Source organism: Lipotes vexillifer, unplaced genomic scaffold (assembly GCF_000442215.2).
Source record: "Lipotes vexillifer unplaced genomic scaffold, Lipotes_vexillifer_v1.1 scaffold496, whole genome shotgun sequence".
Taxonomy (NCBI): domain Eukaryota; kingdom Metazoa; phylum Chordata; class Mammalia; order Artiodactyla; family Lipotidae; genus Lipotes; species Lipotes vexillifer.
This window is the reverse complement of record NW_006786690.1, coordinates 4,085,969-4,099,851: the sequence shown is the minus strand read 5'-3', so window position 1 is coordinate 4,099,851 and position 13,883 is coordinate 4,085,969. Positions and strand designations below refer to the sequence as shown.

The 13,883-nt window shown below is 40.9% G+C and overlaps 1 protein-coding gene across 1 annotated transcript in view; it reads right to left on the bottom strand.

The window, feature by feature from the left end:
* Positions 1–13,883, bottom strand: part of LUZP1 (leucine zipper protein 1) — a 78,245-nt gene that overhangs the window by 63,633 nt on the left and 729 nt on the right. The window lies entirely within an intron of this gene.

Genomic DNA, 13,883 nt, shown 5'->3' with positions numbered 1-13,883 from the left:
CTCTTTCCACAAGTCTGCTCTAAAAAGGATATGTTTGGTTTTAGGTATTGTAAGTATTTAACCAGAGTCAAGACTAGAATCCATGTTACACACAAGCCACAGAAGGATCAGGGAGAGAGAAAGAGAAAAAAGGAAGACTGGCAAGTCAAATCAATTATTTTCTTAGAAGTGCACAGGGGTACAGAGCCCTATAAAATGCACAGTGCCAATCTGCTCCACCCCTTCTCTGCTAGTCAGTACAGGCTACAAGATGAACACCAGAGACCAACAACAAGCCAAGTTCCAGGCAAGATGGCCTTACTAGGCTAGATGGAGCCAAACACACACATTTTTAACTCCTAATCAAAGAACAGGACTTCAAGGAGGAAGATGATCAACAGCTTAAATACTGCGGAGAGATTAGGGATTAAGAGATTAAGGCATGGGCTTCCCTGGTGGCGCACTGGTTGAGAGTCCGCCTGCCGATGCAGGGCACACGGGTTCGTGCCCCGGTCCAGGAGGATCCCACATGCCGCGAAGCGGCTGGGCCCGTGAGCCATGGCTGCTGAGCCTGCGCGTCTGGAGCCTGTGCTCCTCAACGGGAGAGGCCACAACAGTGAGAGGCCCACGTACCGCAAAAAAAAAAAAAAAAAGAACCAGAAAAACGTACACTGACTGATTCCCGCTGTCCAAGGAGTCGAAGAGTATTCAACCAGCAAAAACATGAATAACAGTATTCATTAGAGAGAAGAGTTGTTTCCAGTTATAGGTTAAGAGATGGAGGAAACATTGGGAGAAAAGATTAAAAACCTAGGACTCGACTCACATTTGTGCACAGGTTCTATCAGACCCAGTAGAAGCAGCTGGTAAAGGAACATCATGAATGAGGCGGAAAGGGATGAGGCTTAGATTTATAATGTTGAGGAGAGAGTAAAAATAGAACTTTGAAGTAATTATCAATGGCAAACATGAAGAGTAAGCTCAAGAACTTTATGGCTGCAGATGGTAGAGGAATGAAGAGAGAGGAACAGACCAAAAAACTGCCAAGTATCACTGACAGTGAGTCTCCAGTACTAACTACAGTTTCAAGTAGAATGATCTTCAGTCCCACTTTCCCAGAAGCTGGACCCTGAAACTTCCTTTAATTTCATTTGCCAAGATTAGCAATTTGCTGAACTGTGTCAAAATTGGGGATTTTTTTGTTTTCTGAATCAAACATTTGTTTTTAATAAGGATTTGTTGAGAGCTCTACAAAAGGATAAGAGAGACATTATCCAAAACATAAGTGAATGTAATTGACTAGAACTAGGGCTACGGATCCTATTTGGTCTTTTAAGCTGACTCCACCCCACCCCCACCTACCCAGACAGGATGGAAAAGGATAGATAACACCAGTTAAATTTGGGTAGCACTTCACTGATTTGAATTACTGCCTAATCAATTATCTCAACTGACCCACACTTCATTCCTATTCTTACAGGTCTAACCCAAAAACAGAGTAGTATAAAGAACACAAGTTTTGTGCCACAGTACTCTAGAGTCCTAACTCTACCAGTCCCCCAGGGATATTTCTTAAGCCCCTATGAGCTTCAGTTTCCTCATCTATAAAGTAGGGATAATAGTACCTATTTCATGAAGTAGTTGTCAAGATTAAAGAGTTAACAGACATCAGGTATCTGATAACAGAGCAGATGCTAAAATGGCAGGTAATATATTCTACTAAAACATGCTGCAATAACAGAAATTCGAAGACTATTTTAACTAATATCATTATAAACTAAGCCATCCAAGGTGAACCATTTAACTGCTACACTGCTGTTAATTTGCATAGGACAGATTCTGCTTTAAAAAACCTAAAGTAAAAAAAGCGTTCCAAAAATTCTGTTGCACTTGATAATCTAACTAATGATGATGTTTTTTATTGGGGTATAACTTCCATAACTAAGAACTTAGTGGTTTGAAACATACTTTTTTCTTTTCCAAATAAGCACTACTTCCAAAATAGAGGAAATCTTTTAACTTCCAATTCAATCCCAGGGCAATATTAGAGACTCTCAACATATCTCAAATAAATGGAATTGTAAAAACACATGGATGTAAAGTAGTTAGCAGAGAATTCAAGGCAAAAGCCTATGTCTTTCTCCTTTTCCCAACTTCAGTTAACTAATATCACAAATGCTCCTCAGTTTTACCAACCCTATAATCTTGAGAGTTATCATTCTTTTTTTCTCTACATCATCATTAAGTCCTATCTCTTCCTTCTTCAAATCTTCTCTCCAACATATCCCTCTCTTTTTCTTTTTTAACTCCCTAAATTCAGGTCTCAATAGTGTTCACACCTGAATTTCTACAATTTTTTTTTTTTTTTTTTGGCTGCATTGGGTCTTTCATCGCTACATGTGGGCTTTCTCTAGTTGCAGCGAGAGGGGCCGATTATGCTTCGTCATGGTGCGCAAGCTTCTCACTGCGGTGGCTTCTCTTGTTGTGGAGCACAGGCTCTAGGCACGCAGGCTTCAGTAGTTGCAGCACCCGGGCCCAGTAGTTGTGGCTCACGGGCTCTAGAGCATAGGCTCTGTAGTTGTGGCGCACAGGCTTAGCTGCTCCGCGGCATGTGGTATCTTCCCGGACCAGGGCTCGAACTCATGTCCACTGCATTGGCAGGAGGATTCTTAACCACTGCGCCACCAAGGAAGCCCCCTCTACGACAATTCTTAACTGGCCTCCTTTCTAATAATCTACATAATATCTCCTGATTAATCACTCTACAAGTTCCAAGTTTATCAAGTCATGTCCCTATTTATAATCCTTCAATGATTTCCAAATGTTGGCAAGCTCAAGTCCAAATTCCTCCGTATAACTTTCAAGACTGTTCATAATCTGACTGAGCATTACCTCACTGATCTTATCTCCTCCTAGTCCATAATCTAACTCTATTATAGGACCAGACAAGTATTCTCAGGTCCAATCAATAATACAAGTTTGTTCCAATCTCAGTATCTTTTCTCTTGCTTTGCCCGGGCCTGGAAAACTATCCCCTTCCTTTCCACCTATTCAAATCCTATCCATCCATCACTGTAAACTCTAGTCTAACTGCCTCCATGAAGCCCTCACAGGTCACTTCAGCCCAGACTAATCTCAGTAAACTATGATCTGTCATTTTGACATAAATTAACAGCATAACAACAGACCTCCTAAAGCAGTCACCACTGTACCATAGATTCAATGGCATTTTCACACAAACAAAAAAAAACGTAAGTAAACTTTTCATAAGGCTGAATTATTCAGTATAAAAAACTCCTTTCATCTGAGATGATGCCCTTTCGTTTCTCTGTTTTAAAATGTTCCATCTTTAACCCTCTTGCACTGTTGGTGGGAATGTAAATTGATAGAGCCACTATGGAGAACAGTATGGAGGTTCCTTAAATAACTAAAAATAGAATTACCATATGACTCAGCAATCCCACTGCTGGGCATATACCCTGAGAAAACCATAATTCAAAAAGACACACGCACCCCAATGTTCATTGTAGCACTATTTACAATAGCCAGGTCACGGAAGCAACCTAGGTGTTCATCAACAGACGAATGGATAAAGATGTGGTACATATAAACAATGGAATATTACTCAGCCATAAAAAGGAATGAAACTGGGTCATTTGTAGAGACATGGATGGACCTAGAGACTGTCATACAGAGCAAAGTAAGTCAGAAAGAGAAAAACAAGCATCGTATATTAACACATATATGTGGAATCTAGAAAAATGGTACACATGAACCTGCTGCAAGGCAGAAATAGAGACAAAGATGTAGAGAACAAACATATGGACACCAAGGGGGGAAAGAGGGGGTGGGATGAACTGGGAGATTAGGATTGACATACATACACTAATTAATATGTATAAAATAGATAACTCTTGAGAACCTGCTGTATACCACAGGGAACTCCACTTTGCTGTACAGTAGAAACTAACACAACACTGTGAAACAAATACATCCCAATTTTAAAAAAATAAAAAATAAAAATAAATAAAATGTTCCATCTTTTACAAAATGGTGGTATCAGATGAAAAGATTGTTTTTCATTTTCATGTCCTTACTTGGAAAACAAAAACCTCTTCTAAAATATGACTGGTTTTATGAAACCCAAGCTCTGGAACCACAAGTCTACATCCCCCATTTTGGCATTTATATATGGCCCAAGACTGTTACGGAACTATTTTAAAAACTAGGTACTGTCTCCCCATTGAGAATTTTAAATTCTTTAAGAACAAGGGCTATATACTACACTTCTTTTGCCTTTTTCTTTTCTCCACATTAATTAGGCCTGGATCAAATATATAACAAGTACTGTAAACTGAATAAAATTAACAAAATTCCTGCTTTTTTTTAAGAAGATGTTGGGGGTAGGTGTTTATTAATTTATTTATTTATTTTTGCTGTGTTGGGTCTTCGTTTCTGTGCGAGGGCTTTCTCCAGTTGCGGCAAGCAGGGGCCACTCTTCACTGCGGTGCGCGGGCCTCTCACCATCGCGGCCTCTCCCGTTGCGGAGCACAGGATCCAGATGCGCAGGCTCAGTAGTTGTGGCTCACGGGTCCAGTTGCTCCGCGGCATGTGGGATCCTCCCAGACCAGGGCTCGAACCTGTGTCATCTGCATTGGCAGGCAGATTCTCAACCACTGCGCCACCAGGGAAGCCCTCCTGCTTCTTAAGGTCCTGCTTTTTTTTTTTTAGAGGGGTTTTTTTTTTTAATAAATTTATTTGTTTTATGTATTTATTTTTAGCTGCATTGGGTCTTCGTTGCTACGCTTGGGCTTTCTCTAGCTGCGGCGAACGGGGGCTACTCTTCATTGCAGTGCAGCCTTCTTATTGTGGTGGCTTCTCTTGTTGCGGAGCACGGGCTCTAGGTGCGCAGGCTTCAGTAGTTGTGGCTCACGGGCTCTACAGAGCAGGCTCAGCAGTTGTGGCACACGGGCTTAGTTGCTCTGTGGCATGTGGGATCTCCCCGGACCAGGGATTGAACCCGTGTCCCCTGCATTGGCAGGAGGATTCTTAACCACTGCGCCACCGAGGAAGCCCTACAGGGTTGTTGTTTTTTTAATTTTATTTATTTTTGGCTGCATTGGGTCTTCGTTGCTGCGTGCAGGCTTTCTCTAGTTGCAGCAAGTAGGGGCTTACTCTTCACTGCAGTGCGCAGGGTTCTCTCATTGCAGTGGCTTCTCTTGTTGCAGAGCACGAGCTCTAGGCACCCGGGCTCAGTAGTTGCGGCACACAGGCTCTAGGGCACGTGGGCTTCAGTAGTTGCGGCACGTGGGCTCAGTAGTTGTGGCTTGCAGGCTCTAGAGTGCAGGCTCAGTAGTTGTGGTGCATGGGTTTAGTCGCCCCGCGGCATGTGGGATCTTCCCCCACCAGGGATCAAACCTGTGTCTCCTACATTAGCAGGAGGATTCTTAACCACTGGACCACCAGGGAAGTCCCCAAATTCCTGGCTTTTAAATTTGATGTGAAACTGACCAAAAATGTAACTAAAACCTGTGTTTGTCTCCTCTCCGCTCCTCTTCCCTAACGATTCTCTGCATCCCTGTGGATTGTACCTATTTAGTGAACAACCACTACCTTCTAATATTTCTGCTCAAATCCCACTCCTCTTGCCTCTCTTTACGATCTGAAATTTTATCCCTCAGTTACCGTATTATTTCTCCCTGTTCCATTAACTGCCTCACTACCCACCCACCTAGTTTTCCATCATGCTACTTTAAGATCCTGCTAGTCTCTTTCAAACTGTCTTGGGATCTAGTCTTAAAACAAAAGTCTAACATAATCACCAGTCCTCAAGGTTCCTACCGAAAAAAAATTTAGCTTATGTTGGGAGGTATATAATTTTATCAAATTATATTAAGACTATCTCATATTGCACTCCAGTACAGCTGTGGCAAAAAGCATTAAAACTGGTATTCCTGATATAAACCTACCAGGGACCATTACTTTGTTACACAAACAGCGTAACTACATTTGTAATATCTTCTACGCTCAACCAGCTTCTGTGTATTCTGTGACAGTATTCCATTTTAAAGACATTTACTTTATCTTTAAGTTTATCACGACCTAAAAATGGTATTCTTCCTATCCTAAGAAACATAAGCCAATGTTGACCTCATTTACTCAAGGAATAATGACCTTAAATGCACACAGTTCATAAAATCATTTTGTGTTCTGGTTCGAGCAATGTAATTTTCAAGAACAAGCTCAGAGTCAAGTCCTAGCTTGGCATTCACCAACTGTGTTGACTGTGGGCAAACTGAGCTCATATCTTAAGGATTTTTCATCTGTTAAATGGGGATAATTAACAGTATCTACCCCAAAAGGTTGTTAAGAGAAAGATTAAATAAAGACATGGAAAGCACTTAAGTACAGTGGCTGGCACGTAGTCAATAAATGTTAGGTTTTATTATTAGTCCTCAATAAGAAAGAATCCTTAGAAAAATTTTCAAGAACTGATATAAGACTTAAATGAGCTGTTTATTCACTGATGTTAGATATAAATCACTCAGATGGCCTAAAACAGATAAATTACCCCAGCTAATTAGAAAGACAGCACATTTATGATAAAGCTGTTTCAGGATTTAAAGAGCCCAAAAATTGCTTCTACTGTCTTGTCTGGCATTTAACTTTTCCAGTTAAATGCTTGCAACCGGATAAAAGCAGAGATTTTACACTTAGAAACAGGAAAATACTGTCATTTTTCTATCTAAACTCTTTAGCCTCTGCAGAAAACCTATACAAATAATGCCTTGGTGAGTGGGAAAGGAAAATACCTTTTAACTGTAATTAACTTCAAATCTGTTCCCATACAGATGTGCCTCTCAGCAAACTAAAAATGTTCCTTTCTCCCCCTTTTTAAAAACTTTCTTTCTTAGACAAAAAAAAAGGACTAATTTTTAAAAGGCTACAAATAAAACCATGTTGATATTAATACAAGATAATGCTTTATTAGAGAGAATTTCAATTCAATCATAATACAAGTTAAACAAGTTACAGTCAAGCAATTATTTTTATTTATAGAGGTTCAAAATGAGTGCTGTTATTCAAGTCATCTTGGGAAGCAAGACTAGCTTTCAACAATGCCACCAAGGCTCAAAACCTTTTTGAAACTCCATTTGTAAGAGTCTCAAAGACAAGCCTCATACACAAAAAAATCCTAGTCTCCACCTTTTAGAATTACATCTCATTTATGACCAAAAACAATGCTGATTACTCACTTCATTCACCAGACTTATCTCCAAAAGTTAAATATAACTCCCCCCAAATGAACACTTATCAGGATTAAGAACATGAAATACACTCTACAGACAAGTTCAAAAGTAGTATACCAAATATTTCAGTTTGGAAATCTCACTAAAATAAATATATAACTACTCATTTTGTAAACTTCTAATATTTGTTTTTAAAAAGCAGTCATGGAACTTCCCTGGTGGTCCAGTGGTAAAGAATCCGCCTTCCAATGCAAGGGACGCGGGTGTGATCCCTGGTCAGGAACTAAGATCCCACAATCCACATGGCCAAAAAAAAGAAACTTAAAATACACAGTAGGCATCTCTTAAAAAATGGGTTTACATTTATCACTCAATTGTGTTACACGTATATTAAGTTAAACCATCCCAGTTACTACTAATTCAAATTTGCACTTAAATTGGCTCAAAGTAAGTACATACGAAATTAGTACATACATTCTCCTACCATTAATAAAAGAGAAAAAATAACTACTGAGAGAGCTTATTGGCAAGTCAGAGAAGGTAGCTTGAAGCAGATTTAACTGGCTTAAATTTTTCATTGTTGATATCAAAATAAAATGTTACTCAACAGAGTAATTCAAATGAGGTAGTACCTAGTATCTCATTTCAGTTAACAGCTCCAATCTGAGAGCATTAGACAAACATTTGATTAAGCGTCATTCCAAGAAGAAACTGGGCATAGTTCTTTTCCAGTGACAGATTCCAGAAGTATCTGCAGCAGGTCTAGACTCCTGTACTTTCACACCCTAAGCACCTGAAGCAGTTGGGGCACTCTCAGCCTTTTGATTAGAGAAAACACTAAGCAGAATTCTAATTAAAATGTTAATAAGCCTGAGAAATTAAATTATTACTTACATAAGCATCATTATGATCAATCATCTAAAACTGTACTGAGGGCCTACTATGTGCAAAGCTCAGTGAAAGGAACTGAGGGGAGTACCAGCTAAGACAAACTTAGCTTCTAATCAAAAAGCTTCTGATAAAATTAGGTAATTAAGATACAAGCTAATAAAGTTAATCAAGAACATGAGGGGTACTAGCATAACAAGCCGCAAGATTTTTGAGAAAGTGAGAAGCTTCTGACCCAACTAAGGACATAAGATACATGCTAGTGTGACTTAACCAAGAACATGAGGCGTATCAGCAATAAATGTCACAAAATTTTAGAGAAGAGAGACTTAACTATTGCAAAGTCAGGACAGATTTCAAAGACGGGGGATTGAGCTGAGTCTTGAAGGATGGAAAAAGTGAAATAATTAAACAGCATAAGAGAAGAAAAGGACAGAAGATAATGGAAATAAAGGTGCTTAATTGGGAATGTGGTCATTAAATATTTATTAAATACCTACTACATGTCACTCACTGTGTTAGGTACTAGGTTATACACTGGTGAACAAAGCAGATGAGTTCCCTGTTCCCATGAAGTCTAGTTGGGAAGACAGATAATAATCAGGCAAGCAGATATATCATAATTGTAATAGGTGTTATAAAGGGAGTTAACAGATGCCAGTAATAGGGAATAACAGGAAAGGATTAGCTAGATAAAATGATGAGGGAAAGGGACTTCCCTGGTGGCGCAGTGGTTAAGAATCCGCCTGCCAATGCAGGGGACACGGGTTCGATCCCTGGTCTGGGAAGATCCCACATGCCGCTAGAGCAACTAAGCCCGTGCGCCACAACTACTGAGCCCGCGTGCCACAACTACTGAAGCCTGCGTGCCTAGAGCCCATACTCCACAACAAGAGAAGCCACTGCAATGAGAAGCCCACGCACCACAACAAAGAGTAGCAACTAGAGAAAGCCTACGTTCAGCAACGAAGACCCAACGAGGCCAAAAATAAATAAATTTATTTTAAAAAAAAAAGTGATAAGGGAAAGTATCTCTGAATCATAAGCTGAAGCTTGAAGGAGGAAGCCAAAGAGCAGGGGAGAGAGTATTCAAGAAAGAGAGAGCCACATGTACAAAGGCCCTGAGGTATGAAAGAACTTGTGTTTAAAAATAAATAAGCAGCTAGGGTGACTGAAGCATAATGGACCGTGAAACTAACATAAGATGACATTAGTACATAGGGGCCAGGTTATACAAGGCATTATAGGCCAAGATAGAGTTTTAATTTTATTCCAAGCCCCAAAGAAAACCATTAAAAGTTTCTGCGTACTCACATACTGTTGAATAAAAGGAGCCAGACCCAAGAGTATATACTGTATGACTCCATTTTTACAAAAGTACAAAAACTGTTTGTAAAAACATTGTTTTTACAATGTTTTGTACTTTTGTAAAAATGTTTTACAAACATTTTTACACAGTACAAAAACTGATCTATGCTGTTAGAAGTCAGGATGGTGATTACCCTGGGTGGGTGGAAAGGCAGCAAGAACCCGAAGGGAACTCAACAGGGGCTTCTAGGTCCTGGCAATGCTGTTTCTTGATCTGGGTGCTGGTTACATGCGTATATTCAGTTTGTGAAAAAAATCATCAAGTTGTACACTTATGTGTACTTTTCTACATATAAATATTATATACTTCAATTAAAAGTTGTAATAATTTTTTAAATTTTTTGCAAGTTTTTAGTAACGTATGTTTTAAAAATATTAGTCTGTCCAGATAAAATGGGAACAGAGGAGCACATGCAAATATGGAAGGACTTGATTGACATAGTAACCTGGTGGATGCTTTCAGATCCATATAAAACAGGAGGAGCTTTTTCATAAAATAAGTCAAGCAGCCAGTGAATACAAAGTACCATGTTTATAAAGAATAAATGCTGGGTCTAGAAAGGGAGTTATACAATAAAGGATGAGCTATAAATTCCTTTGAATGTGAGAAGGTATCTCTAGAAATTAAAAAAGCAATAGATGAAAACAGCAATGCCTAAAAAGGTGAGCCATGCTCATTATCTTTTAGCTTATATTTTAATATGGTATTTTCAAGCTCTTCCCTTGCCACCCCAACTCCAATACAGCAGTGTAATGAAACACAAAGATCCTAAACTTGAGCATCAATCACATCTGAGCTGAAACCAATGGTCTGCCCCCACAGCTCCGACAGTAACTGCTCTGAGCCCAGCTCCATCATGTATAAAGAGGATAATGACTACCTCATAGTTGTTATTTTCTCTCTATCACCACCCAAAATGTTGAATTGGTAGACTGGTATTTTAATTTAATTATCATTTCCTAATGGTATATGGAGGGCCAATGGTTGATGGGTTTCCATACTCAAGATTCATAAATGGGAGAAGAGGATTATCTAAGAGTCAACATATAAAAATAGAATGAATAAAGAAAAACGAGAAAGCGACTTCCCTGGCAGCCCAGTGGTTAAGACTCTGAGCTTCTATTGCAGGGGGCACAGGTTTTGGTCCCTGATCAGGGAACCAAGATCCTGCATGCCGCGTGGCACGGCCAAAAAAAAAAAGAAAAATGAGGAGTCAAAGATAAAACTGGGGCTTCTTCTAGCAGATACAGTAGTTTCTGCTGTACAGATACAGTAGTTTCAAGCATTTTCTAAGACAGGGACTTGAGCTGAAGCAGATTGGGACAGGTTCAGTGACTTCAGAAATTATGAGAAGGAAAAAATAATCTATGTTTTCCCAGCAAGACACAGTTCCTACCTAATGTATTCCCTTTGTGGAATATTAGCTAAAACAAGTTAGAGATTAACACTAAGGATATTCTGTCATAGGTGGAAGGGCAAGGTCTTTAATCATTTTATAGCATCCCCACCCTTAAGAATTATTTGAACAACCATATTGTGTAAAGCACTTCCTAAGTATAGCCAAAGATGTTGGGTTTTTTTTGTTTTTTGTTTTTTTGCAGTACGCGGGCCTCTCACTGTTGTGGCCTCTCCCATTGCGGAGCACAGGCTCCAGACGCGCAGGCTCATGGGCCATGGCTCACCGACCCAGCCGCTCCACGGCACGTGGGATCCTCCCGGACCGGGGCACGAACCGGTGTCCCCTGCATCGGCAGGCAGACTCTCAACCACTGCGCCACCAGGGAAGCCCCAAAGATGTTAAGTTTTATATTTCAAGAGCTACTATTTCAAAATAGAAACAAAAATAGAAATTCAAGTTGTTAATAAATCTTCGGGTAATTTTTATTTTCCCCACAGTGTATCCCCTATCCTAAAAAGTAATGAAAACCCGGTTCCTCACGAATTTATCTTTCTGCTGATCTGACAAGTGTCCTCATCTCTACCTCTCTTACTCTTCTCATGCACCTCACCATTAGATACCTAAGGTTTCCCTGTTTCCTACAAAGTTGGCACACTGACTCTCTCTAGTATTCACTCTGATCTCACCAGTACTGATTCTGAACACAGAAACTTGACAACATTCCCAACGATCACTCTGCTAACCAACACCTAAGAGATAACACACAGTTTAAACAAATGAGGGCAGTTGTGGTGATCACACAACTGTATGCATTTGTCAAAACTCATTAAACTGTACACTTCAGGTTGGTGAATCTTATCGTATGTAAATTATACCTCAATAAAGCCGATTTTTTTTAAAGAGAATGCATGCAATCATTCATCCAGCAATATTTACTGAGCATCTATTATGTGCATCAAAGTTTATACCAAATCTTTCAGCTTGACTACTTCCTACCTGTATGAAATGTGTGTGCTCTACTCATAAACTAACACTGTCCCAAAAAGCCATGTTCCATGAAAAACGGTTCCATTTCTGATTATGAATGTCTCCTTAATGATGCCCTCTACAACAGAAGGACCATTAGCTATCTGTCATCTTCCATTACATAAATGAAATCTATGCTCTTTATTGTAATACAAATGCTTCCATCGTAAGAAAATTTAAGCACCTAAGCATACAGAACATACCTCTACCACAGCCTTATATGTTTGTCTTCCTATCAAAAAATTTAGAATATCTCAAAAGCTTACTGATAACATTGCTGGAAGAAAAGGTAATATTATTGGGGAACAGACTTAATTGACTCATTTTAGCAACCACAGTGACCCAGTGGCTGAGTCAAAGGCCTGGAAACTAGGCCTCCTGGCTCCCAACCCAATATGCAGAGTGGACCTTAGAAACAGACTTCGGTTTGAATTCCAGCTCCACTTCTTACTAGTTGTATGCATACACTTAGGAACGTCACCCTCAGTTTGCTCATCTGTGAAACAGGGATGCCAACTACCACCTCACAGCATTGTTGTGAAGACTATATGAGATCTATACCACATAGCACAATTACTGGGCACAGAGTAGGCAACTCAACAATATTAGTTCCCTTTCTTGGTCTTAAATTATTTAAGAAAATATCTATTAATCAAGGCTAATTCATAATCCCTATTAGTAATCACAGGACAACAATGAACCTGTATTTGCTCCTTGTTCATACTCTAGATCAACTCCCTTCCCATCCCACTGTTTCCAGTTTTTCAAACTTCAGTTACTATGTTTAGAAGTGATTTAATTTTAGAAACCTGGAAAATTCTTCTGAGTAAATTGAGCAAAACCTTCATCTGCCCCAAGGGGAATTCTGAGTAAAATAATTATTTCTAACAAGAAAAGAATTTTTTTCTATGGGGGTTATTCAATTTAACCACATGAATGCCGCCAAAGCTGCACGCAAAGTAACAGAAAGTCGTCTGGAACACACCGTACAGATTCTCCGAAGGGAAACATCCCCCTAAAATCCAAACACCTCCCTCCCTAATCTTAGGTAGTAAAATCTTAATAGGTGATCTGAATTCCCCCGGCGCTGACACCAGTCCAACTCCTTAGGCCAGAACTGCAGCAGTCCGTAAAACGCCCTGAACAAACCCCACCTCTCAAAATACCCCCAAAAGGCAGGCAGGTCCAGAGAGTATTTTCTCCTTAATGGACAGAACACTAGAAGCACAATTCCTTTCCCAAGGTCATCCAAGTCAGTGAAGGTGCGACGGAGAATCTGCAGTCTCTCGAGCTTTATGGAGATCACACTGCAGGGATTTTCTTTCTTTTTTTTTTTTTTGAAGTGGGGGCTGCCTATTCTCTTCCCCTCTCCCACACTCAAGTGTGAGCACTGGTCTCGGCATTTCCGAAACAAGCCACAACAAGCTCTGCAGTGTTAGGAAAGGGGCTGACGCGACGAAGAAACAGATGCTCCAAAGCAAGATGGTCTTTCTCGGCTCGCAGAGCCTCCTCCAAGGTTATTAACAGAAACCGCAGGCACCCCAGGGAGCTCTACAGCGGGCTCCGAACCCCCAGCCCGGCCGCTCCGGGACGCCGGGTTCCCTTCAGCAGCCCTCGCAGCCCGAGGCCACCGGCCCCAGAAACCGCACTTCATTCCAGCGCTCCGGGAAGCCATGGCTCTTTCCCCGCCCGGGCAAGGGTGGGGGCGCGCAGGGAGGCGGGCCGCTCGCGCTGCGGAAAGTTCACCGCGGCTGCGGGCGGGGGCGGCCCCGGCCCGGCTCGCCCGCGTCCCCCAGCAGATTCCACCATTAATTAGTCCTAAGGACTGTCTACTGGCAACTTAAACAAAGCGAATGCCTCGAATTCCTTCCCGGCCCAGCGGTCTGGCTGCGAGACCAGCATCGGCCGGGACGCGGGCTGGCGCTGCGGGCGGACAGCTGCGGCGGCCGCGGCGGGACCCCCTCCTCGCCCA